A 25799-nucleotide genomic window follows, 5' to 3' on the forward strand; every position below is an offset into this window, starting at 1 on the left:
TCCTGGGGATTTGTGACATCGGACAATGCCACCAATATTGTGCGTGCATTACATCTGGGAAAATTCCAGCACGTCCCATGTTTTGCACATACATTGAATTTGGTGGTGCAGAATTATTTAAAAGACGACAGGGGTGTGCAAGAGATGCTGTCGGTGGCCCGAAGAATTGCGGGCCACTTTCGGCATTCAGCCACTGCGTGCCGAAGACTGGAGCACCAGCAAACACTCCTGAACCTGCCCCGCCAGCATCTGAAGCATGAAGTGGTAACGAGGTGGAATTCAACCCTCTATATGCTTCAGAGGATGGAGGAGCAGCAAAAGGCCATTCAAGCCTATACAGCTACCTACGATATAGGCAAAGGAGGGGGAATGCACCTGACTCAAGCGCAGTGGAGAATGATTTCAACGTTGTGCAAGCTTCTGCAACCCTTTGAACTTGCCACACGTGAAGTCAGTTCAGACACTGCCAGCCTGAGTCAGGTTATTCCCCTCATCAGGCTTTTGCAGAACAAGCTGGAGAGATTGAAGGAGGAGCTAAAACAGAGCGATTCCGCTAGGCATGTGGGACTTGTGGATGTAGCCCTTAATTCGCTTAACCAGGATTCACGGTTGGTCAATCTGTTGAAATCAGAGCACTACATTTTCGCCACCGTGCTCGATCCTAGATTTAAAACCTACGTTGGATCTCTCTTTCCGGCAGACACAAGTCTGCAGAGGTTCAAAGACCTGCTGGTGAGAAAATTGTCAAGTCAAGCGGAACGTGACCCGTCAACAGCTCCTCCTTCACATTCTCCTGCAACTGGGGCTGCGAGGAAAAGGCTAAGAATTCCGAGCCCACCCACTGGCAGTGATGCTGGGCAGTCTGGAGCGAGTGCTGACATCTGGTTTGGACTGAAGGACCTGCCAACGATTACTGACATGTCGTCTACTGTCACTGCATATGATTCTGTCATCATTGAAAGAATGGTGGAGGATTATATGAGTGACCGCATCCAAGTAGGCACGTCAGACAGTCTGTACATATACTGGCAGGAAAAAGAGGCAATTTGGAGGCCCTTGCACAAACTGGCTTTATTTTACCTAAGTTGCCCCCCCTCCAGTGTGTACTCCGAAAGAGTGTTTAGTGCAGCCGCTCACCTTGTCAGCAATCGGCGTACGAGGTTACTTCCAGAAAATGTGGAGAAGATGATGTTCATCAAAATTAATTATAATCAATTCCTCCGTGGAGACATTCACCAGCAATTGCCTCCAGAAAGTACACAGGGACCTGAGATGGTGGATTCCTGTGGGGACGAATTAATAATCTATGAGGAGGGGGATGTACACAGTAAAAGGGGTGAGAAATTGGACGATGAGGAGGAGGTGGACATCTTGCCTCTGTAGAGCCAGTTTGTGCAAGGAGAGATTGCTTCTTTTTTGGTGGGGGCCCAAACCAACCAGTCATTTCAGTCACAGTCGTGTGGCAGACCCTGTCGCTGAAATGATGGGTTTGTTAAAGTGTGCATGTCCTGTTTATACAACATAAGGGTGGGTTGTAGGGCCCAAGGACAATTCCATCTTGCACCTCTTTTTTTCTTTAATTTATCTTTGCATCATGTGCTGTTTGAGGACTATTTTTTAAATCTGCCATCCTGTCTGACACTGCAGTGCCACTCCTAGATGGGCCAGTTGTTTGTGTCGGCCACTTGGGTCGCTTAGCTTAACCATCCAGTGACCTTGGTGCACCTCTTTTTTTCTTTGCATCATGTGTAGTTTGGAGACTATTTTTTGAAGTCCCATCCTGTCTGACACTGCAGTGCCACTCCTAGATGGGCAAGGAAATATTTTGTGTGGAACCGCACTAGTCTGAACAATTTTGCTGGAGTTATATATTGACAATAAACATAAGATACAAATATACAAACAGTTATCGAATGATTCCTGAACTGTGAATGATTGGCGGTGCTCCCAGGAATTTTGTAGGTTAGACTACAATTGAAAAAAAAAGAGAAAGACAAAAAACCCTTGTTTGGGAGCACTCATTAGTTATCATAAACATGTGTGTGATTAGAGATGTGAAAATAAAGTAAAACTTAACCTTTATTGTTTATTGAATAAAAAATGGTGATAATTTAAAAGTCGTGTCTAATGACTGTTGTTCTTTATGTGTAATTCTTGTTTAACCTTTTTAACAAATAAGGTACAAGAAGTTTAAAAAGGTGAAAATATCAGGAGGTTGATCGAGGATACCGGCTGATAGCTTAAATTTGAGTGTATCCTAAAATTCACTGTGTATGCCTGTCAATGTAATGTGATGGAGGATTCAAAATGTTATTCAAATTGAGCTCAAGGTAAATGCAGAGAGAATTGTGGAAGTGGTGAAGGTCTCCTTAGATAAAAAGGGTCCCACTGTACCTGGTATTCTCAGGAGGTTTCCCTTCCTAGTACTGACCATGCCAATCCTGCTTAGCCTCCAAGATCGGACAAGATCGGGCGTATTCAGGGTGGTATGACCATGGGCCATTTGAAGGAGAAGAGGAAAGGGAGGTGCCACTTCTATTATCTGTACTTTACATAAATCGGGACCATGAATAGCCTGAGACAGTAATTCCAGAAGAGAGAGTGTATGGAAAATTTGAGAGGTATGAGGCAAGAGGGAATATTTCTTGGAAAAAGGGCCCACTGCACCTGGTATTCTCAGGAGGTTTCCCTTCTTAGTACTGACCAGGCCATACCTGCTTAGCTTCCGAGATCGGACAAGATCGGGCGTATTCAGGACAGTATGGCCGTGGGCCATTGATGGAAAAGAAAAGGAAAGAAGAGGCCACTTCTACTCTCTGTACTTTAAATAAATCAGGACTGCAAATGGTCCGAAATGGTATTTTCAGATGAGAAGAGTGTATGGGAAATAAAAATAAAAGAAAATATAAATTGAAAACATGTAAAGTGTAAAAAATAATAAGACAAATATGAACGAAGATATGTATATGCGTACCAATGACAATTCTAATATTAATTAGTAGTCATAGGTTAAAAGTAGTTTGGAATTTGCTAAGTGGCACTGTGACGTAGTATATTCACAGAAATAAAGTGAGATACAGTTGACACTTTGCAAGCAAGTTCAAGGATTATAACTGTGCACAAGAAATCCCAAATTCATACACCAACAATGGCAAAGCAAAAATAGACTGCAAAGCAAAAATAAATGGAAATACTCTCACAGAAATCCAGTAGTAGCATATCAGACAAATATGGATAAATGGTGTATCAAAAAGTACTTAATTGATAACAAGAAAAAGAATATATAAAAAATAAAAAAATGTGGGTTTAGAGCTCAAGGCTGGCTCATACCTACTGCATAAACATTATCAAAGAAATCTTGAGGAGCTGTCATTGGTAATTAAATATGCCATAGAATCATTAGCTATTGTTAACATAAGCATAATCATATGGTATCATTATTGAATAACATGAATTCGACTGATAACTTTTAGGCATAAATATCATTAGTAAATAGCATGAATAAATTGATATCCATTAGGCATAAGCAGGGAAATAGGATGGTATAAATTGCTACACTCCTGTGTGAAAAATGCTGTGAACAAGACTCCTGAATGCACTGTAATGCTGAGGAGTGAGCAGTTCTGGGGGAGGAAAAGAAGGACAGTCAAACCCTGGTAATCCAGTGTGTGTTACCGCAGCCACGGTATGAACGAGCAGTTACCGTACTGAAGTCCCCCGGAGTTCACCCACTGGCAGTGATGATCGCGGCCGCCCGCTTCCGGACTGGGCGTTGCCGCGATGACGTCACCGTGTGACGTCTCTCGACGTTCGTTTCCACTGGTGGGCTTGGTCACAAGAGCCTCTCTCTGCTGCTCTCCTGTGGCCAGTATAAGAGTACTACATTAGCCTATCATGACGGAAATCAAATGATGGGCAGATGCCTGGACGTATCAGATCATAGCTTTGGATGACTGGTGCAGACATATTGGAAGAGGGAAGGGGGTAGAACTGGATGCAGAAATAAATGGTTATAATGGTGATACGGAGGAAAGAGATGGGACATGTGAATGAGTCCGAGTGAAATGATGGGAAAGGAGGAAAAAGAAGCTGAAATACACTAGAGGGATGGGATTGAAGTGTGACAACAGGGGATGGCTGTGTTGGAATGCTGTGAAGGGAGAAGAAAAAGGGGGAGAAAAAAGGGGGGGAGGGGGAAAGCAGTGTTGGGATATGAGGGATGAGTGGGAAAGTGGATGCGAAGGGAATATGAAAATTAGGATGAATAGGAAATGGATGTTAACATGGTTGGGTGAATGATGCAAGTATAATTGGGAGCGATGGTCTTTATGTGGTAAAGCGTATGGTGTGGTGCATTATGGAAAAAATTATGATGATATGGGGAGTCCTAGGTGATGGTGGATGGATGAATGCTGTGATTGGGAATAGATATTATTTAGTCGATGAGAGGGGGGGGGCGGGGGAGAGAAGGGTATGCTGGTGACAAACTGGTGGAGGTGTTAGAGGGGTGAATGGGCAGGGAGTGTATTAGCAGAGGGTGAATGGAATGTGTTGCACTGCAATCATGTGAAAAAAATGACAATGAGACAAAGTGAAGGAAGTGACAAAAGGATAGAAGAGAAAATCGGGGGGGGTGAAGGGGGGAGGGGAAAAAAAGGGGGGGAAGAAAGAAAGGGGGGGTGAAAGAGGGTGTGTGTGTTGTGGGTTGGGGAATAGAGGGGGGGAGGGGGATGAAGGAGAAGGGTGGGTTTGGGTTGGGTGAGTTAGGAAAGGGGAAACCTGATGATAAGAATACCTGGTGTGGTGCATGATGGAAAAAATTATGATGATATGGGGAGTCCTAGGTGATGGTGGATGGATGAATGCTATGTTTGGGAATAGATATTATTTAGTCGATGAGAGGGGGGGCGGGGAGAGAAGGGGATGCGGGTGACAGACTGGTGCAGGTGTTAGAGGGGTGAATGGGCAGGGAATGTATTAGCAGAGGGTGAATGGAATGAGGGCTGCACTGCAATCATGTGAAAAAAATGACTATGAGGTATAGTGAAGGAAGTGACAAAAGGAAAGAGGAGAAAATCGGGGGTTGGGGGGAGGGGGAAAAAGAGGGGGGGGGAGAAAGGGGGTGTGAAAGGGGGGGGGTTGTGGGTTGGGGAATGGAGGGGGAGGAGGATGGAGGAGAAGGGGGGGTTTGGGTTGAGTGGGTTAGGAAAGGGGAAACCTGATTATGGGAATACCTGGTTAAGGAATGTGTAGGTAATACTAGAGGAAAATAAATGATGGGAAATGAGGAATATTAATTGACTTAGTAAAGTTGGTGAAAGACAAAAATGAAAAATACAATGTGAAGGGAAGTATGTGTATTTGTTGTCAGATGATTATGTTTGTAGAAAAATGCTATAATTGATGTATTCATTCATGCCCTTGGGCATGAGAGTGTCCAATTTAAAAATCCATTCGGATTCCTTCTTTTGGAGTGCCGTACTGTAATCTCCTCCTCTCAGACCCATCTTGATGTGTTCCAGGCCAGAGAAACTCAGATCCTCTGTTCGGCTGTTATGGAATTGTAAGAAATGTCTGGCAACTGTGGTAAGCTTCTTGAATTTAGTGGAGTCGGATTTGGCATTCCTCACTGTGCTAATGTGCTCAAGTGCCCTTACTTTGAGCATGCGAGATGTCATGCCCACTTACCTCAGATTACAAGGGCATGTGATACAATAGATCACATTCTCCGTCCTGCAGTTGAAGAAGTCATTCACTGTAATCTTTTGACCGAATCTGTCTGTAGCTATGATGTTAGTATCATCTCGGTATATCCTGAGGTCGAGGAACGGGATACTGGATTTACTGCTGGTGTATGTGAATTTCATGTTTATCTGGTAGTCATTAAGGGAAATAATGTACTGGTCCAATATTTCTTGGGTGTCGTCCCAGATCATGAAGATATCATCTATATATTGTATCCAGATTATGATATGATCGGTGTACTCCTCTTGGTTATCATTGAAAACCATTTCCCGTTCCCACCAGCCTAGAAATAAGTTTGCGTAAGTGGGGGCACATGCCGCCCCCATAGCTGTGCCTCTGGTCTGGATATGGAAATGATTATTGAATAAAAAGTAATTGTGATTCAGCACAAACTGGAGTAATTCCAAGAGGAATTCTTGAAAGTCACCAATGCCTTCCATGGAGAGAAAGTACTTCACTGCTTTTATGCCCAGATCATGTTTTATGGATGTGTATAGGGATTCCACATCCAAACCCACCATTATGTGGAAGTCCTCCAGGCGTATGCCCTGAGTTTTTTTCAGAACATCAGTCGTGTCTTTAACATAAGATGGAAGGCTCAGGACATGTTGTCGCAAGTGGACATCAAGAAAGCAGCTTGCTTTTTCCAGAAGACCCCCGTTACCCGATATGATGGGTCGTCCTGGTGGGTTGTCCACATTTTTGTGGACCTTTGGTAATAAATATAACGTTGGGGTTCTTGGATGGGGGGTGTTCAAATAGTCCCATTCTGATTTTGTAATGGTGCCTTGCTGCAGGTATCTGTCAATGATCCGGGAATATAGGGTTAAAAAATTCTGTGTTCGATCAAATAGAGTGGTCTTATAGCAGGAGGTATCCTTTAATTGTTTGTTGGCTTCCTTGCGATATAGAGTCGTAGGCCAAATAACATTGTTCCCTCCTTTATCCGACATTTTTATTTGAACATCATCCCATTTCTGTATCTATTTGAGTGCTTCCTTCTGTTGTCTAGAAAGATTACCGATGATTCTATTTGATTTCTGGCATCGATAAAGTTTGTCGAAATCTCGTGATACCAAATTGAGAAATACCTTGATTTCCGGGCATATATTGTCTTGCGGGTAGAAAGTCAATCTGTTTTTGCAGATGGGCCGATTAGATGTGGAGGGTTGTTCCTCTGATAACTCTTCTAAAATGGCTAGGGCATCCTGCTCCTGCTGTGATAGGTTACTCGTATCAGGGTTGGGTAGCAAAATATCTGTATCTTTTTTGGTGAAGTGTTTCATAAGTAGAAGTTTACGTCCAAACAGGCAAACATTTATTTACCACTTGAAACGATCAAAGTGGTTGGTTGGTGAGAACGAAAGACCTTTTTCAAGGACACTGATTTGATCCTGTGTAAGAATGTGTGAGGACAAATTAATGATTCTTAATTTGGTGAGGGCAACGTTGGTTACTTCCGTTTCCGTGAGGGATACTGTCTCTGTTGGGGTGATCGCCATCTTTGTCTTGCCCCGCCTTGTTTTGTTCGGGTTGTGCCCCTGCTTCCCTCTAAAAAAGAGGCCAATGAGGCGGTTGAATGAAGACTAGAGTCCCTCCTACGGTTAAAAGGTTCTCTGGGGTCTAATTTAGAGTCCTGATGGTCCTCAGTATCTGAAGGTTCAACTTCAGAGGAAAATGGTGTGTATTCACATCTTATCACGTCTCTTCTACGGGTTTGTTGTGTCCATTTGAAAATATGCCCCGACGTGAAATCTCGCTTATCTCTTGCGAACTTGGTTTTCTTCCGTTCAATGATATTGTCTTCATATGACTCCAGATCCTTCTTCATCTTACCAAAAAGATCCTGAAAGGCAGAATTGCCTTCCCATTGTTCCAATTTTTGGCCTAATTTTTCAACTTCTTTAGTGCATTCTTCTATAACTAGGTGATTGTTTTATTAGAATACTCATCAGATCCTGAGAGCATTTTAGGAGACATAACTCCCAGTCCTTGCGCAGATTTTCTGTAGAGAGTTCAAATGAAGGAAATAGTTTGGGTCGTAAACCTCTTGGAGATATTTTTTGTCTGCAATAGTGTTCCAAGCTGGTTAGGTCCCAGTCAACTCTGATGCGTCTTTGAAGAGTTCTCTTCAAATGAAAGAGGTCATCTTCCCAATTAGCTTCAGGGATGGGATCAGGTATCTTGATGGGAAAAATAGTATCTAGGTCTTCTAAAGATCTTTTATTCATCAATTCTGTTTTTAGATTGAAAGTACTCATATTATACTGGTTGTTGGAGCTGAGAGAGATATATAGGTATTTTTTATATGACAAAAAAACGAAAAGGAAAGTACAAATGAATAAATAATGGAACAAGTGTTCTATATATGGCCTAAAATTTAGCCAAAATTGACTGTGCTGGATCCGAGAGCTTAGGAAAAAGACCTCAGTACCAAGGACTGGGCAAGGAAATATTTTGTGTGGAACTGCACTAGTCAGAACAATTTTGCTGGAGTTATATATTGACAATAAACATAAGATACCAATATACAAACAGTTATCGAATGATTCCTGAACTGTGAATGATTGGCGGTGCTCCCAGGAATTTTGTAGGTTAGACTACAATTGAAAAAAAAAGAGAAAGACAAAAAACCCTTGTTTGGGAGCACTCATTAGTTATCATAAATATGTGTGTGATTAGAGATGTGAAAATAAAGTAAAACTTAACCTTTATTGTTTCTTGAATAAAAAATGGTGATAATTTAAAAGTCGTGTCTAATGACTGTTGTTCTTTATGTGTAATTCTTGTTTAACCTTTTTAACAAATAAGGTACAAGAAGTTTAAAAAGGTGAAAATATCAGGAGGTTGATCGAGGATACCGGCTGATAGCTTAAATTTGAGGGTATCAAAAAATTCACTGTGTATGCCTGTCAATGTAATGCAATGGAGGATTCAAAATGTTATTCAAATTGAGCTCTAGGTACATGCAGAGAGAATTGTGGAAGTGGTGAAGGTCTCCTTAGAGAAAAGGGGGCCCACTGTACCTGGTATTCTCAGGAGGTTTCCCTTCCTAGTAAAGACCAGGCCAATCCTGCTTAGCTTCCGAGATCGGACACGATCGGGCGTATTCAGGGTGGTATGACCGTGGGCCATTTGAAGGAGAAGAGGAAAGGGAGGGGCCACTTCTATTATCTGTACTTTACATAAATCGGGACCATGAATAGCCTGAGACAGTAATTCCAGAAGAGAGAGTGTATGGAAAATTTGAGAGGTATGAGGCAAGAGGAAATATTTCTTGGAAAAAAGGCCCACTGCACCTTGTATTCTCAGGAGGTTTCCCTTCCTAGTACTGACCAGGCCATACCTGCTTAGCTTCCGAGATCGGACAAGATCGGGCGTATTCAGGATAGTATGGCCGTGGGCCATTGATGGAAAAGAAAAGGAAAGGAAAGAAGAGGCCACTTCTACTTTCCGTACTTTACATAAATCAGGACTGCAAATGGTCCGAAATGGTATTTCCAGATGAGAAGAGTGTATGGAAAATAAAAATAAAAGAAAATATAAATTGAAAAAATGTCAAGTGTAAAAAATAATAAGACAAATATGAATGAAGATATGTATATGCGTACCAATGACAATTCTAATATTAATTATTAGTCATAGGTTAAAAGTAGTTTGGAATTTGCTAAGTGGCACTGTGACGTAATATATTCACAGAAATAAAGTGGGATACAGTTGACACTTTGCAAGCAAGTTCAAGGATTATAACTGTGCACAAGAAATCCCAAATTCATACACCAACAATGGCAAAGCAAAAATAGACTGCAAAGCAAAAATAAATGGAAATACTCTCACAGAAATCCAGTAGTAGCATATCAGACAAATATGGATAAATGGTGTATCAAGAAGTACTTAATTGATAACAAGAAAAAGAATATATAAAAAATAAAAAAATGTGGGTTTAGAGCTCAAGGCTGGCTCATACCTACTGCATAAACCTTATCAAAGAAATCTCGAGGAGCTGTCATTGGTAATTAAATATGCCATAAAATCATTAGCTATTGTTAACATAAGCATAATCATATGGTAAGTATCATTATTGAATAGCATGAATTCGACTGATAACCTTTAGGTATAAATATCATTAGTAAATAGCATGAATCAATTGATATCCATTAAGCATAAGCGGGGAAATAGGATGGTATAAATTGCTACACTCCTGTGTGAAAAATGCTGTGAACAGGACTCCTGAATGCACTGTAATGCTGAGGAGTGAGCAGTTCTGGGGGAGGAAAAGTAGGACAGTCAAACCCTGGTAATCCAGTGTGTGTTACCGCAGCCGCGGTATGAACAAGCAGTTACCGTCCTGAAGTCCCCCGGAGTTCACCCGCTGGCAGTGATGATCGCGGCCGCCCGCTCCCGGACTTGGTGTTGCCGCGATGACGTCACCGTGTGACGTCTCTCGACGTACATTTCACCTGAGGGGCTTGGTCACGAGAGCCTCTCTCTGCTGCTCTCCTGTGGCCAGTATAAGAGTACTACATTAGCCTATCATGATGGAAATCAAATGATGGGCAGATGCCTGGACGTATCAGATCGTAGCTTTGGATGACTGGTGCAGACATATTGGAAGAGGGAAGGGGTAGAACTGGATGCAGAAATAAATGGTTATACTGGTGATACGGAGGAAAGAGATGGGATATGTGAATGAGTCCGAGTGAAATGATGGGAAAGGAGGATTAAGAAGCTGAAATACACTAGAGGGATGGGATTGAAGTGTGACAACAGGGGATGGCTGGGTTGGAATGCTGTGAGGGGAGAAGAAAAAGGGGGAGAAAAAAAGTGGGGGAGGGGGAAAGCAGTGTTGGGATATGAGGGATGAGTGGGAGAGTGGATGCGAAGGGATATGAAAATTAGGATGAATAGGAAATGGATGTTAATGTGGTTGGGTGAATGATGCAACAATAATTGGGAGCGATGGACTTTATGTGGTAAAGCGTATGGTGTGGTGCATGATGGAAAAAATGATGATGATTTGGGGAGTCCTAGGTGATGGAGGATGGATGAATGCTGTGATTGGGAATAGATATTATTTAGTCGATGAGAGGGGGGGCGGGGAGAGAAGGGGAGGAGGGTGACAGACTGGTGCAGGTGTTAGAGGGGTGAATGGGCAGGGAATGTATTAGCAGAGGGTGAATGGAATGAGTGCTACAATGCAATCATGTGAAAAAAATGACATTGAGGTAAAGTGAAGGAAGTGACAAAAGGAAAGAAGATAAAATCGGTGGGGGGGGAGGGGGGGGGGGAGAAAGAAAGGGGGTGTGAAAGAGGGTGTGTGTGTTGTGGGTTGGGGAATGGAGGGGGGGAGGAGTATGGAGGAGAAGGGGGGGTTTTAGTTGGGTGGGTTAGGAAAGGGGAAACCTGATAATGAGAATACCTGGTTAAGGAATGTGTGGGTAATACTAGAGGAAAAGAAATGATGGGAAATGAGGAATATTAATTGACTTAGTAAAGTTGGTGAAAGACAAAAATAAAAAATACAATGAGAAGGGAAGTATGTGTATTGGTTGTCAGATGATTATGTTTGTAGAAAAATGCTGTAATTGATGTATTCATTCATGCCCTTGGGCATGAGAGTATCCAATTTGAAAATCCATTCGGATTCCTTCTTTTGGAGTGCCGTTCTGTAATCTCCTCCTCTCAGACCCATCTTGATGTGTTCCAGGCCAGAGAAACTCAGATCCTCTGTTCGGCTGTTATGGAATTGTAAGAAATGTCTGGCAACTGTGGTAAGCTTCTTGAATTTAGTGGCGTCGGATTTGGCATTCCTCACTATGCTGATGTGCTCAAGTGCCCTTACTTTGAAAAAGGTCTTTCGTTCTCACCAACCAACCACTTTGATCGTTTCAAGTGGGAAAATAAATCTTCGCCTGTTTGGACATAAACTTCCGCACCAGTCATCCAAAGCTACGATCTGATACGTCCAGGCATCTGCCCATCATTTGATTTCCGTCATGCTAGGCTAATGTAGTACTCTTATACTGGCCACAGGAGAGCAGCAGAGAGAGGCTCTCGTGACCAAGCCCACCAGTTGAAACGTACGTCGAGAGACGTCACACGGTGACATCAACGCGGCAACACCCAGTCCGGGAGCGGGCGGCCGCGATCATCACTACCAGCGGGTGAACTCCGGGGGACTTCAGGACGGTAACTGCTCATTCATACTGCGGCTGCGGTAACACACACTGGATTACCGGAGTTTGACTGTCCTTCTTTTCCTCCCCTAGAACTGCTCAGCATTACAGTGCATTCAGGAGTGCTGTTCAGAGCATATTTCACACAGGAGTGTAGCAATTTATACCATCCTATTTCCCCGCTTATGCCTAATGGATATCAATTGATTCATGCTATTTACTAATGATATTTATGCCTAAAGGTTATCAGTTGAATTCATCTTAATCAATAATGATACTTACCATATGATTATGCTTATGTTAACAAAAGCTAATGATTCTATGGCATATTTAATTACCAATGACAGCTTCTCAAGATTTCTTTGATAAGGTTTATGCAGTAGGTATGAGCCAGCCTTGAGCTCTAAACCCACATTTTTTTATTTTTTATATTTTCTTTTTCTTGTTATCAATTAAGTACTTCTTGATACACCATTTATCCATATTTGTCTGATATGCTACTACTGGATTTCTGTGAGAGTATTTCCATTTATTTTTGCTTTGCAGTCTATTTTTGCTTTGCCATTGTTGGTGTATGAATTTGGGATTTCTTGTGCACAGTTATAATCCTTGAACTTGCTTGCAAAGTGTCAACTGTATCCCACTTTATTTCTGTGAATATATTACGTCACAGAGCCACTTAGCAAATTCCAAACTACTTTTAACCTATGACTACTAATCAATATTAGAATTGTCATTGGTACGCATATACATATCTTCGTTCATATTTGTCTTATTATTTTTTACACTTGACATTTTTTCAATTTATATTTTCTTTTATTTTTATTTCCCATACACTCTTCTCATCTGGAAATACCATTTAGGACCATTTGCAGTCCTGATTTATGTAAAGTACGGAAAGTAGAAGTGGCCTCTTCTTTCCTTTCCTTTTCTTTTCCATCAACGGCCCACGGTCATACTATCCTGAATACACCCGATCTTGTCCGATCTCGGTAGCTAAGCAGGTAGGGCCTGGTCAGTACTAAGAAGGGAAACCTCCTGAGAATACAAGGTGCAGTGGGCCCTTTTTCCAAGAAATATTCCCTCTTGTCTCATACCTCTCAAATTTTCCATACACTCTCTCTTCTGGAATTACTGTCTCAGGCTATTCATGGTCCCGATTTATGTAAAGTACAGATAATAGAAGTGGCCCCTCCCTTTCCTCTACTCCTTCAAACGGCCCATGGTCATACCACCCTGAATACACCCGATCTTGTCCGATCTCGGAAGCTAAGCAGGATTGGCCTGGTCAGTACTAGGAAGGGAAACCTCCTGAGAATACCAGGTACAGTGGGCCCCTTTTTCTCTAAGGAGATCTTCACCACTTCCACAATTCTCTCTGCATTTACCTTGAGCTCAATTTAAATAACATTTTGAATCCTCCATCACATTACATTGACAGGCATACACAGTGAATTTTAGGATACCCTCAAATTTAAGCTATCAGCCGGTATCCTCGATCAACCTCCTGATATTTTCACCTTTTTAAACTTCTTGTACCTTATTTGTTAAAAAGGTTAAACAAGAATTACACATAAAGAACAACAGTCATTAGACACGACTTTTAAATTATCACCATTTTTTATTCAAGAAACAATAAAGATAAGTTTTACTTTATTTTCACATCTCTAATCACACACATATTTATGATAACTAATGAGTGCTCCCAAACAAGGGTTTTTTGTCTTTCTCTTTCTTTTTTCAATTGTAGTCTAACCTACAAAATTCCTGGGAGCACCGCCAATCATTCACAGTTCAGGAATCATTCGATAACTGTTTGTATATTTGTATCTTATGTTTATTGTCAATATATAATTCCAGTAAAATTGTTCAGACTAGTGCAGTTCCACACAAAATATTTCCTTGCCCAGTCCTTGGTACTGAGGTCTTTTTCCTCAGCTCTCGGATCCAGCACAGTCAATTTTGGCTAAATTTTAGGCCATATATAGAACACTTGTTCCATTATTTATTCATTTGTACTTTTCTTTTCATTTATTTTCATATAAAAAATACCTATATATTTCTCTCAGCTCCAACAACCAGTATAATATAAGTACTTTCAATCTAAAAACAGAATTGATGAATAAAAGGTCTTTAGAAGACCTAGATACTATTTTCCCATCAAGATACCTGATCCCATCCCTGAAGCTAATTGGGAAGATGACCTCTTTCATTTGAAGAGAACTCTTCAAAGACGCATCAGAGTTGACTGGGACCTAACCAGCTTGGAACACTATTGCAGACAAAAAATATCTCCAAGAGGTTTACGACCCAAACTATTTCCTTCATTTGAACTCTCTACAGAAAATCTGCGCAAGGACTGGGAGTTATGTCTCCTAAAATGCTCTCAGGATCTGATGGGTATTCTAATAAAACACAATCACCTAGTTATGGAAGAATGCACTAAAGAAGTTGACAAATTAGGCCAAACATTGGAACAATGGGAAGGCAATTCTGCCTTTCAGGATCTTTTTGGTAAGATGAAGAAGGATCTGGAGTCATATGAAGACAATGTCATTGAACGGAAGAAAACCAAGTTCGCAAGAGATAAGCGAGATTTCACGTCGGGGCATATTTTCAAATGGACACAACAAAACCGTAGAAGAGATGTGATAAAACGTGAATACACACCATCATCCTCCGAAGTTGAACCTTCAGATAGTAAGGACCATCAGGACTCTAACTTAGACCCCAGAGAACCTTTTAACCATAGGAGGGAATCTAGTCTTCATTCTACCGCCTCATCGGCCTCTTTTTTAGAGGGAAGCAGGGGCAAAACCCGTGGGCACCCTGCAAAACAAAAACAAGGTGGGGCGGAAGGAGACGGTATCCCTCACGGAAATGGAAGTAACCAACATTGCCCTCACCAAATTAAGAATCATTAATTTGTCCTCCCACATTCTTACACAGGATCAAATCAGTGTCCTTGAAAAAGGTCTTTCGTTCTCACCAACCAACCACTTTGATCGTTTCAAGTGGGAAATAAATCTTTGCCTGTTTGGACGTAAACTTCTACTTATGAAACACTGATCGGCCCATCTGCAAAAACAGAGCAACTTTCTACCCGCAAGACAATATATGCTCGGAAATCAAGGTATTTCTCAATTTGGTATTACGAGATTTCGACAAACTTTATTGATGCCAGAAATCAAATAGAATCATCGGTAATCTTTCTAGACAACAGAAGGAAGCACTCAAAGAGATACAGAAATGGGATGATGTTCAAATAAAAATGTCGGATAAAAGGAGGGAACATTGTTATTTGGCCTACGACTCTATATCTCAAGGAAGCCAACAAACAATTAAAGGATACCTCCTGCTATAAAACCACTCTACTTGATCCCACACAGATTTTTTTAACCCTATATTCCAGGATCATTGACAGATACCTGCAGCAAGGCACCATTACAAAATTAGAATGGGACTATTTGAACACCAATCCAAGAACCCCAACGTTATATTTATTACCAAAAGTCCACAAAAATGTGGACAACCCACTAGGATGACCCATCATATCGGGTAACGGGGGTCTTCTGGAAAAAGCCAGCTGCTTTCTTGATGTCCACTTGCGACAACATGTCCTGAGCCTTCCATCTTATGTTAAAGACACGACTGATGTTCTGAAAAAAACTCGGGGCATACGCCTGGAGGACTTCCACATAATGGTGGGTTTGGATGTGGAATCCCTATACACATCCATAAAACATGATCTGGGCATAAAAGCAGTGAAGTACTTTCTCTCCATGGAAGGCATTGGTGACTTTCAAGAATTCCTCTTGGAATTACTCCAGTTTGTGCTTAATCACAATTACCTTTTATTCAATAATCATTTCCATATCCAGACCAGAGGCACAGCTATGGGGGCGGTATGTGCCCCCACTTACGCGAACTTATTTCTAGGCTGGTGGGAACGGGAAATGGTTTTCAATGATAACCAAGAGGAGTACACCGATCATATCATAATCTGGATACGATATATAGATGATATCTTCATGAACTGGGACGACACCCAAGACAAATTGGACTAGTACCCTTAATGACAACCAGATAAACATGAAATTCATATACACCAGCAGTTAATCCAGTATCCCGTTCCTCGACCTCAGGATATACCGAGATAATACCAACATCATAGCTACAGAAATTTTCAGAAAATAAACTTCAACCAACAGCCTGCTTCACTCATCCAGCAGTCATTTTCCACCAACAATCAGGAACATCCCCAAGGGTGAATTCCTTAGATTAAAAAGGAACTGTACAGATGACTCCATCTTTCAGACCAAAAGTTTTGATTTGGCAGCAAGACTTCAGGAGAGAGGATAAAGCAATAGGCTGATCAAGAGAGCCAAATCTAAAGTGCAAAGGGTAGAAAGGGATTCTCTGATCTTGCCAGCAGAAAAAAACCAAAGAAGATAAAAACACTCTACGGTTCATTGGGGATTTCTGCAAAAATTGGAAGGATGCAAGAAAGATTTTGCAAACTCTTTGGCATATCTTGAAAATGGATGAGGACCTCTCGGACCAAATTGGCCAGAACATTAACATGAGCTGGAGAAGGGCACCAAATTTAAAAGATAAACTTGTGACTTCCGGTTCCGGCATGAAGGAGTAAGCAGCAGCTCCCATGCGCTCCTCCGTGCCTCCAGCCTCCCTGCTCGCTTTACCCGCTCACAGCACCAACCTATAACCCCCGCTGACTGCAGCAAGCTCCGGACACTCTCCCGCATTACCCCCCGACGCTATGGAGAAATTTCTGGGCCCGCTGGCGCCGCCGGCGCTCCCTCCCAGGCAGGAGAAGCGCCGTGTTGAGCAGAATGTTTCATCCTGCACAGACTCTAGCCCTGAGAAGCCAGCAGCAAAGAAGGCAAATCTTGCCGCTATGGGGGATTCTAAGGTGCGTCCTGATACTGGTACAGTGACTTCTTCCTCTCCCACCTACGCAGACCTTGTAGCTGCAATCCATGACACGATGGCGCCACTGCTGCAGAAAGCAGTCAGCGACATCACAGCACAGATTCAGCAGCTTACACATCGAGTTACTGACACTGAGACACGTTTAGGAACCACAATGCTGAGACACGTTTAGGAACCACAATGGATGATGTTTCTGGTTTACAGAAGGCTGTTACGTATCTGGAAAGGGATAACAAGCGCCTTCTAGAGAAAATTGATAATATTGAAAACCGTACACGGAGGTGTAACCTCCGTATAGTTGGCTTGCCAGAATCACCAATGGGACCGGGGCTGGAAAATTTTGTGCGCATTACTCTACCAAAACTTCTTCATATTGAGGCTGAGTGTGCCGATTTAGTTATAGAAAGAGTTCACAGAATGGGAGACCTGTCGCGTGCTCATAATAATAAACCGCGTGCAGTCATCTTTAAGACTTTGAACTTTCTACACAAATCTGCTATATGGAGAGCCTATCGTAAAACAGATTGTCTTAAATTGGAGGGAGCTACGCTTCGCATTTTTCAGGATTATTCCGTGGAACTTTCCCGCCTCCGCAAATCTTTCTCCCCTATCTGTGCCCTATTGATACAGAAGAAATGCAAATTTGCATTGTTGTATCCCGCCCGTTTGAGAGTGTTTCAAGGATCCTCTTTCCTGGATTTCACCAATCCACAGGATGCCGAAGCATACTTTAAGGAGGTCTCTGCCTCTTGTACGGATGACATTGCTGATACTGTCGAAGACTGACCCTCCTGCTGTACTATGGATCTTCTCATTTCATGGTTATGTCATTCTGATTAGACCTGTGATGCTTTATTTTATTTTGTATTCAATCTTGCTGGCAACGGATGAACAGCCCTGCCGTTGGATTAAATAATTAACGTTAGTTGTTAAATAATATCTGTGTTCACCTGAAGTCTAATTTTTCTTATGGGTTATTCTGATGCTTGCATCAGTCCATATTGATATGCTGTTTAAATTGATATTGCTTTTTCTTTCTTGTATATTGTCTGGGTTCCCCTATGTCTTTGTTTTCTTTCCTTGTGTTTTTTCCTCCCCTCCTCCTTCCCTGTCCCTTGTTCGTAGAGTTGTTAGCAGCTTTTATATTGCCCCGCTACCAGCTTTTGTAACTTATTTGTATACAGAAAAGTATTTCTTCTATTAAGATAGGCACTTTGAATGTGGGAGGAATTAACACTCCGGCAAAAAGACGTAAAATATTGATGTATCTTAACAAACAATCTATTGATATAGCTTGCTTACAGGAGACGCACCTGGTTTTACATGAGACGAAAAAACTGCTGATGTTGAATTGGGTAGTCCTGTGTGCAGCTTCTCTTAATTCAAAGTCGTGTGGTGTAGCCATTCTGGCGAAAAAATCTTTATCGGTTGAAGTGTTATCTACTACGGTAGACCCTGATGGCAGGTATGTCCTCATAGAATGTCAATTAGGAGATAAGAAATATTTTATCTGTAATGTTTATGCACCTAATGCATATAAGAAATCCTTTTTTATTTCCCTCCTAACTATGCTATACAAATGTGATCTGTCCTCCCTAATTATGTGTGGAGACCTGAATTTGGTTTCTTCTTTATATTTAGATAAGTCCCATTTTGTTAAAACTTCTAGACCCTTACCCAAGATAGGTGTCCCATGGATAACTAAACAACTTATTCTTATTGATACATGGAGAGCATTACATCCAATCGAGAAGGAATTTACTTGTGTATCGATGGCCCATAATACCTGGTCTCGGATTGACTATATATTAATTGCTTCTGTGCTTTTTCTGTATATACGTCAAGCAATTATAGAGCCGGTTTCTATATCAGACCATGGTTTGGTCTGGATAGATTTGGTTTACATGAAAGAACAATCTGGCCGACCTTTGTGGAAATTTCCATCACATTTGGGGAATTCAGAAGGCTTTAAAAATAAGATTTTGTCAGTTTGGGAAACATATAAAAGGACTAATGCAGTACATGAATCAGAAAACCCTTCTCTTTTCTGGCTCACTGCGGAATCTGTTTTAAGAGGCGAGGTAATTTCTTATGAGTCTCACATTAAAAGACAACGTAATACCCTATATTTGGAGAGTCAACAAAACTTATCTCTGGCCTATCAAGCCTATAAAATTAACCCTACAACACGAACTAAAAACTCCTATTTAATAGCTAAAACTAGTTTTAATGATCTTTTACATTCCTCTGGTGAGAAGTATTATTTCAATGTTAGTTATAAGTTTCACCGCTTTGGAAACAAATCGGGGAAACTTCTTACCACTCTGTTAAAGGGATCTAGGAAACCAATGACTATCTACCCCCTAAGGTTAGCAGATGGCTCTTACACATCTTCAAATGCCCATATTTCTAAGGTTATGAGGGATTTTTATGCTAAACTATATTCTCCCCCTATTTCTTCTGTAGATGATACTTCTCCAAATCTGTCAACCTCCCATGAGCCCTATTCACAACAGTTCTGGGATAGCTTATCATTACCTCAGGTTCCTTCGGCCTATGTCTCCTCTATAACCTCTCCTATTTCGATTACTGAAATCTCCAATACTATTAAACGACTTAAACCATGTAAAGCCTCTGGCCCAGACGGGTATTCCAATGAATTTTATAAACTACTGGCCACACAAATATGCCCTACTCTACAAGCCTTTTATAATCGTATTATGACTGATGGGACTCTCCGTTTAGATTTTACTGATGCTGTGATCAAGGTCTTACCAAAAGAGGGTAGGGATCTTTCCCTACCGGGCTCATATAGACCGATATCACTGCTTAATGTTGATTTCAAAATTTTTACATCTATTTTAGCGCAAAGACTTAAAAATATTCTTCCTGTCCTGATCCACAAAGATCAAACTGGCTTTATTGCCGGTAGACACTCAGTGGTGAATCTTCGGAGAGTTCTATCAGTCATACAAAATGAAAATATTCATTTATCCCCAGACCCACCTCATAGTTTGATTCTTACCTTAGACGCAGAAAAGGCCTTCGACCTTTTATTGTGGCCCCACCTGTACCATACGTTGGAAAACTTCGGTTTCCCAGAGTCTTTTATTTCTATTATAAAAACCCTGTATTCCTCCCCTTCGTCTTATGTATCTTGCAATGGAGTAATGTCCTCTCCTTTCCTATTACAACGGGGAACGAGACAAGGGTGCCCCCTTTCCCCTCTCCTTTTTGACTTATCGATCGAACTGCTAGCTGTAGCCATTCGTGAATCTAATCTTATTCAGGGGATAACAATAGGGTCGGAAACATTAAAAATAGCTTTATTCGCTGATGACATGCTTTTATTTTTAACTAACCCAGAACAATCATTACCAGCTTTAATACATTTAATTTCTTCCTTTGGGAAAATTGCAGGTTATAAGATTAATATTACGAAATCGGAAATTTTATTGTTAGGTAAAACCTCACCGACTACCTTTTTACGCCCTGATATTCCTCCTTTTAAAATATCCAAATCTCACTTTAAGTATCTAGGTGTTAATATCTGCTCTGACCTAGTTAACTTGTATAAGATTATTTTTTCTCAGGCTATAGGTAATATAGCTTTGAAATTAGAAGCATGGAAGGACCTTCCACTATCTCTACTTGGTAGAATAGAAGTTATTAAAAGTGTTCTGTTCCCCAAATTATTTTATTACATACAGATGCTTCCGATTTCTCTCACACATTTTGATATTCTCAAACTTGAAGCTTTGTTTTCAAAATTTATATGGTGTGGTAAACGTCCAAGGATTGCTAAATTGAAGCTGAAATCTGCTAAAAAAGATGGAGGTTTCGGTTTCCCGGACTTAAAGGCCTACTCCCTGGCAGTACATTTCCGTTACATACTTGACTGGTTCCATAATACCTCACTTTATACTGACTTAGAGTTAGAACAAGCTATTTTTTCCCCATACTCACCTGCTGCCTTAGTTCATTTACGCCCCTCTCAAATACCTCCAAAGATTAAGGACCACATTTTATTTAAGGACACCTTTTTAGCTTGGACCACTATTAACAAAAAGTGTCATAGAAATCCTTATTTTTCTCAGTTTGTTCCCTTTTGGGGCAACCCAGCTTTTTTGCCCTCATTACAAAACACTGCTTTTTTACTGTGGAAATATAAGGGTCTCGACTCATTTAACAATGTTTTTGATCCTGGTGGCTCTATCTATTCATTTTCAGAATTGTGCCACAAATTTGACCTCCCTAAACATCACATGTTCATGTACTTCCAGGTGCGTCACTTTGTATATTCTATCAGCTCCCCTTCTCATTCAACCATGCCTAGTGGCTTAAAAACACTTCCTAATATTATTGATACTCTGCTTAAGTATGTTTGTTTACGCCCCTATAAAGTGCAGTCCTTATATGCTGTTATACTGACCTGCTCCCCCACTGTTCAATGGGATCATTTGTTATTAAAATGGAAAAGTGATATTCTAGCCTTGACGGATGTCACTGAACTTATTGACCCTTGCTTACGATCCCTTAAATATCTGGGTTCAGCGTATCTACAAGAGGTGCATTTGAGAACGATTCACAGGGCGTATATTACCCCGCTACAACGTTAACATATGATACATAGTGAAACAGGGAACTGTATTAAATGCAGATTTTCTTCGGCTTCCTTTCTACATTGTATGTGGGAGTGCAGGAAAGTTAAAGTCTACTTTTAGCGTTCATTAACCAGTTGTTTTCCATAAATGTCCAACCAGATCCACTAGCATGCTTGTGTTTACATTTTAAGAATTGGAACCTAAAACAGATGATTTGTCCCTTGCTTAGTATTATACTCACATTTGGTAGAAAATGTATATTGATTTGATGGGTTCAACATTCTGTTCCTTCTATTACTGAGGTTAAATAAAAGCTTTTGCAACTAATGTATTATGATTGGAGAACGCTGTTGACATTATATTCCTCATTTGGACTCTGCAAATTCTGTTTAAAATTGAATAATTTCATTGAATCTCTAGAACCTTCTACAAAAGCTCATGTTTTAAAAATGATAGACTGTAAAGTGGTGACATATAACCTGTATGTACAGGATTATTGATTTAATTTAGTATCTTTAATGCCTATTTTGTATTTTTTAACTTACGGTGATATTTTGAGCTATCTCAAAGGCTAACCTCCATTATGCCATTATTTTAGAGCCGCTAACACCCCACTCTCTCCCTTCCCTTACCTCCAACTATGTGTGCTCCCCTTGTCAATCTCTTATCTTTCTCTTCTCTTTCCTTATCTATCTTTATTCAATAATTAATACAGAGTCAGATTGTTCAAGGTTCATCAATAATTTTAATGGCCTTGTGACTGTTTTGTTATACAATTTATTGTGATACAAGCTTGTGAATTATTCTGACATGTACTGTTACGGTTTCAGTTGTCTTTCATAAAAGCCTAACAAATATTTTAAAAAAATAAAAATAAATAAACTTGTAAAAAGTTACTTCTCATATCCTCCAAAGTCAAGACCACTTAAAGGCAGCTACCCGTGTGGCAGCTGTAAATTGTGCCCTCACATCACTAATCTGATGCATATCACGGACAGATTCGGTCAAAAGATTACAGTGAATGACTTCTTCAACTGCAGGATGGAGAATGTGATCTAGTGTATCACATGCCCTTGTAATCTGAGGTATGTGGGCATGACATCTCGCATGCTCAAAGTAAGGGCACTTGAGCACATCAGCACAGTGAGGAATGCCAAATCTGACTCCACTAAATTCAAGAAGCTTACCACAGTTGCCAGACATTTCTTACAATTCCATAACAGCCGAACAGAGGATCTGAGTTTCTCTGGCCTGGAACACATCAAGATGGGTCTGAGAGGAGGAGATTACAGTACGGCACTCCAAAAGAAGGAATCCGAATGGATTTTCAAATTGGACACTCTCATGCCCAAGGGCATGAATGAATACATCAATTACAGCATTTTTCTACAAACATAATCATCTGACAACCAATACACATACTTCCCTTCTCATTGTATTTTTAATTTTTGTCTTTCACCAACTTTACTAAGTCAATTAATATTCCTCATTTCCCATCATTTATTTTCCTCTAGTATTACCCACACATTCCTTAGCCAGGTATTACAATCATCAGGTTTCCCCTTTCCTAACCCACCCAACCCAAACCCCCCTTCTCCTCCATCCTCCTCCCCCCCTCTATTCCCCAACCCACAACACACACACCCCTCTTCAACCCCCCCTTTCTTTCTTCACCCCCTTTTTTTCACCCCCCCCCCCGATTTTCTCCTCTTTCCTTTTGTCACGTCCTTCACTTTACCTCATTGTCATTTTTTTCACATGATTGCAGTGCAGCACTCATTCATTCACCCACTGCTAATACATTCCCTGCCCATTCACCCCTCTAACACCTGCACCAGTCTGTCACCCGCATCCCCTTCTCTCCCCCGCCCCCCCCTCTCATCGACTAAATAATATCTATTCCCAATCACAGCATTCATCCATCCACCATTACCTAGGACTCCCCATATCATCATCATTTTTTCCATCATGCGCCACACCATACGCTTTACCACATAAAGACCATCGCTCTCAATTATACTTGCATCATTCACCCAACCATGTTAACATCCATTTCCTATTCATCCTAATTTTCATATTCCCTTCGCATCCACTTTCCCACTCATCCCTCATATCCCAACACTGCTTCCCCCCCTTTTTTTCTACCCCTTTTTCTTCTCCCTTCACAGCATTCCAACACAGCCATCCCCTGTTGTCACACTTCAATCCCATCCCTCTAGTGTATTTCAGCTTCTTTTTCCTCCTTTCCCATCATTTCACTCGGACTCATTCACATATCCCATCTCTTTCCTCCGTATCACCAGTATAACCATTTATTTCTGCATTCAGTTCTACCCCCTTCCCTCTTCCAATATGTCCGCACCAGTCATCCAAAGCTACGATCTGATACGTCAAGGAATCTGCCCATCATTTGATTTCCGTCATGATATGCTAATGTAGTACTCTTATACTGGCCACAGGAGAGCAGCAGAGAGAGGCTCTCGTGATCAAGCACACCAGGTGAAACGTACGTCGAGAGACGTCACACGGTGACGTCATCGCTGCAACGCCCAGTCCGGAAGCGGGCGGCCGCGATCATCACTGCCAGCGGGTGAACTCCGGGGGACTTCAGGACGGTAACTGCTCGTTCATACCGCGGCTGCGGTAACACACACTGGATTACCAGGGTTTGACTGTCCTTCTTTTCCTCCCCCAAAACTGATCACTCCTCAGCATTACAGTGCATTCAGGAGTCCTGTTCACAGCATTTTTCACACAGGAGTGTAGCAATTTATACCATCCTGTTTCCCCGCTTATGCCTAATGGATATCAATTGATTCATGCTATTTACTAATGATATTTATGCCTAAAGGTTATCAGTCGAATTCATGTTATTCAATAATGATACTTACCATATGATTATGCTTATGTTAACAAAAGCTAATGATTCTATGGCATATTTAATTACCAATGACAGCTCCTCAAGATTTCTTTGATAAGGTTTATGCAGTAGGTATGAGCCAGCCTTGAGCTCTAAACCCACATTTTTTTATTTTTTATATTTTCTTTTTCTTGTTATCAATTAAGTACTTCTTGATACACCATTTATCCATATTTGTCTGATATGCTACTACTGGATTTCTGTGAGAGTATTTCCATTTATTTTTGCTTTGCAGTCTATTTTTGCTTTGCCATTGTTGGTGTATGAATTTGTTGTGCACAGTTATAATCCTTGAACTTGCTTTCAAAGTGTCAACTGTATCCCACTTTATTTCTGTGAATATATTACGTCACAGTGCCACTTAGCAAATTCCAAACTACTTTTAACCTATGACTACTAATTAATATTAGAATTGTCATTGGTACGCATATACATATCTTCATTCATATTTGTCTTATTATTTTTTACACTTTACATTTTTTCAATTTATATTTTCTTTTATTTTTATTTCCCATACACTCTTCTCATCTGGAAATACCATTTCGGACCATTTGCAGTCCTGATTTATGTAAAGTACGGAAAGTAGAAGTGGCCTCTTCTTTCCTTTCCTTTTCTTTTCCATCAACGGCCCACGGCCATACTATCCTGAATACGCCCGATCTTGTCCGATCTCGGAAGCTAAGCAGGTATGGCCTGGTCAGTACTAGGAAGGGAAACCTCCTGAGAATACCAGGTGCAGTGGGCCCTTTTTCCAAGAAATATTCCCTCTTGCCTCATACCTCTCAAATTTTCCATACACTCTCTCTTTTGGAATTACTGTCTCAGGCTTTTAATGGTCCCGATTTATGTAAAGTGCAGATAATAGAAGTGGCCCTCCCTTTCCTCTTCTCCTTCAAACAGCCCACGGTCATACCACCCTGAATACGCCCGATCTTGTCCGATCTTGGAAGATAAGCAGGATTGGCCTGGTCAGTACTAGGAAGGGAAACCTCCTGAGAATACCAGGTACAGTGGGACCCTTTTTCTCTAAGGAGACCTTCACCACTTCCACAATTCTCTCTGCATTTACCTTGAGCACAATTTGAATAACATTTTGAATCCTCCATCACATTACATTGACAGGCATAAACAGTGAATTATAGGATACCCTCAAATTTAAGCTATCAGCCGGTATCCTCGATCAACCTCCTGATATTTTCACCTTTTTAAACTTCTTGTACCTTATTTGTTAAAAAGGTTAAACAAGAATTACACATAAAGAACAACAGTCATTAGACACGACTTTTAAATTATCACCATTTTTTATTCAAGAAACAATAAAGGTTAAGTTTTACTTTATTTTCACATTTCTAATCACACACATATTTATGATAACTAATGAGTGCTCCCAAACAAGGGTTT

At 40.9% G+C, this 25799-nt stretch overlaps 7 pseudogenes; 4 read left to right on the forward strand and 3 right to left on the reverse strand.

Moving 5' to 3' along the window:
* Positions 1–2655: 2655 nt before the first annotated feature.
* Positions 2656–2773, reverse strand: LOC134946458 (5S ribosomal RNA; annotated as a pseudogene).
* Positions 2774–8759: 5986 nt separating this feature from the next.
* Positions 8760–8877, reverse strand: LOC134947172 (5S ribosomal RNA; annotated as a pseudogene).
* A 155-nt stretch (positions 8878–9032) lies between these two features.
* On the reverse strand, positions 9033–9150 carry LOC134946857 (5S ribosomal RNA; annotated as a pseudogene).
* Positions 9151–12866: 3716 nt separating this feature from the next.
* Positions 12867–12984, forward strand: LOC134947137 (5S ribosomal RNA; annotated as a pseudogene).
* Positions 12985–13139: 155 nt separating this feature from the next.
* LOC134946418 (5S ribosomal RNA) lies at positions 13140–13257 on the forward strand (annotated as a pseudogene).
* An 11768-nt stretch (positions 13258–25025) lies between these two features.
* On the forward strand, positions 25026–25143 carry LOC134946429 (5S ribosomal RNA; annotated as a pseudogene).
* Positions 25144–25297: 154 nt separating this feature from the next.
* Positions 25298–25415, forward strand: LOC134947283 (5S ribosomal RNA; annotated as a pseudogene).
* Positions 25416–25799: the final 384 nt, after the last annotated feature.

The sequence above is a fragment of the Pseudophryne corroboree genome, chromosome 7 (genome assembly GCF_028390025.1).
Source record: "Pseudophryne corroboree isolate aPseCor3 chromosome 7, aPseCor3.hap2, whole genome shotgun sequence".
NCBI classification, from domain to species: Eukaryota; Metazoa; Chordata; class Amphibia; order Anura; family Myobatrachidae; genus Pseudophryne; species Pseudophryne corroboree.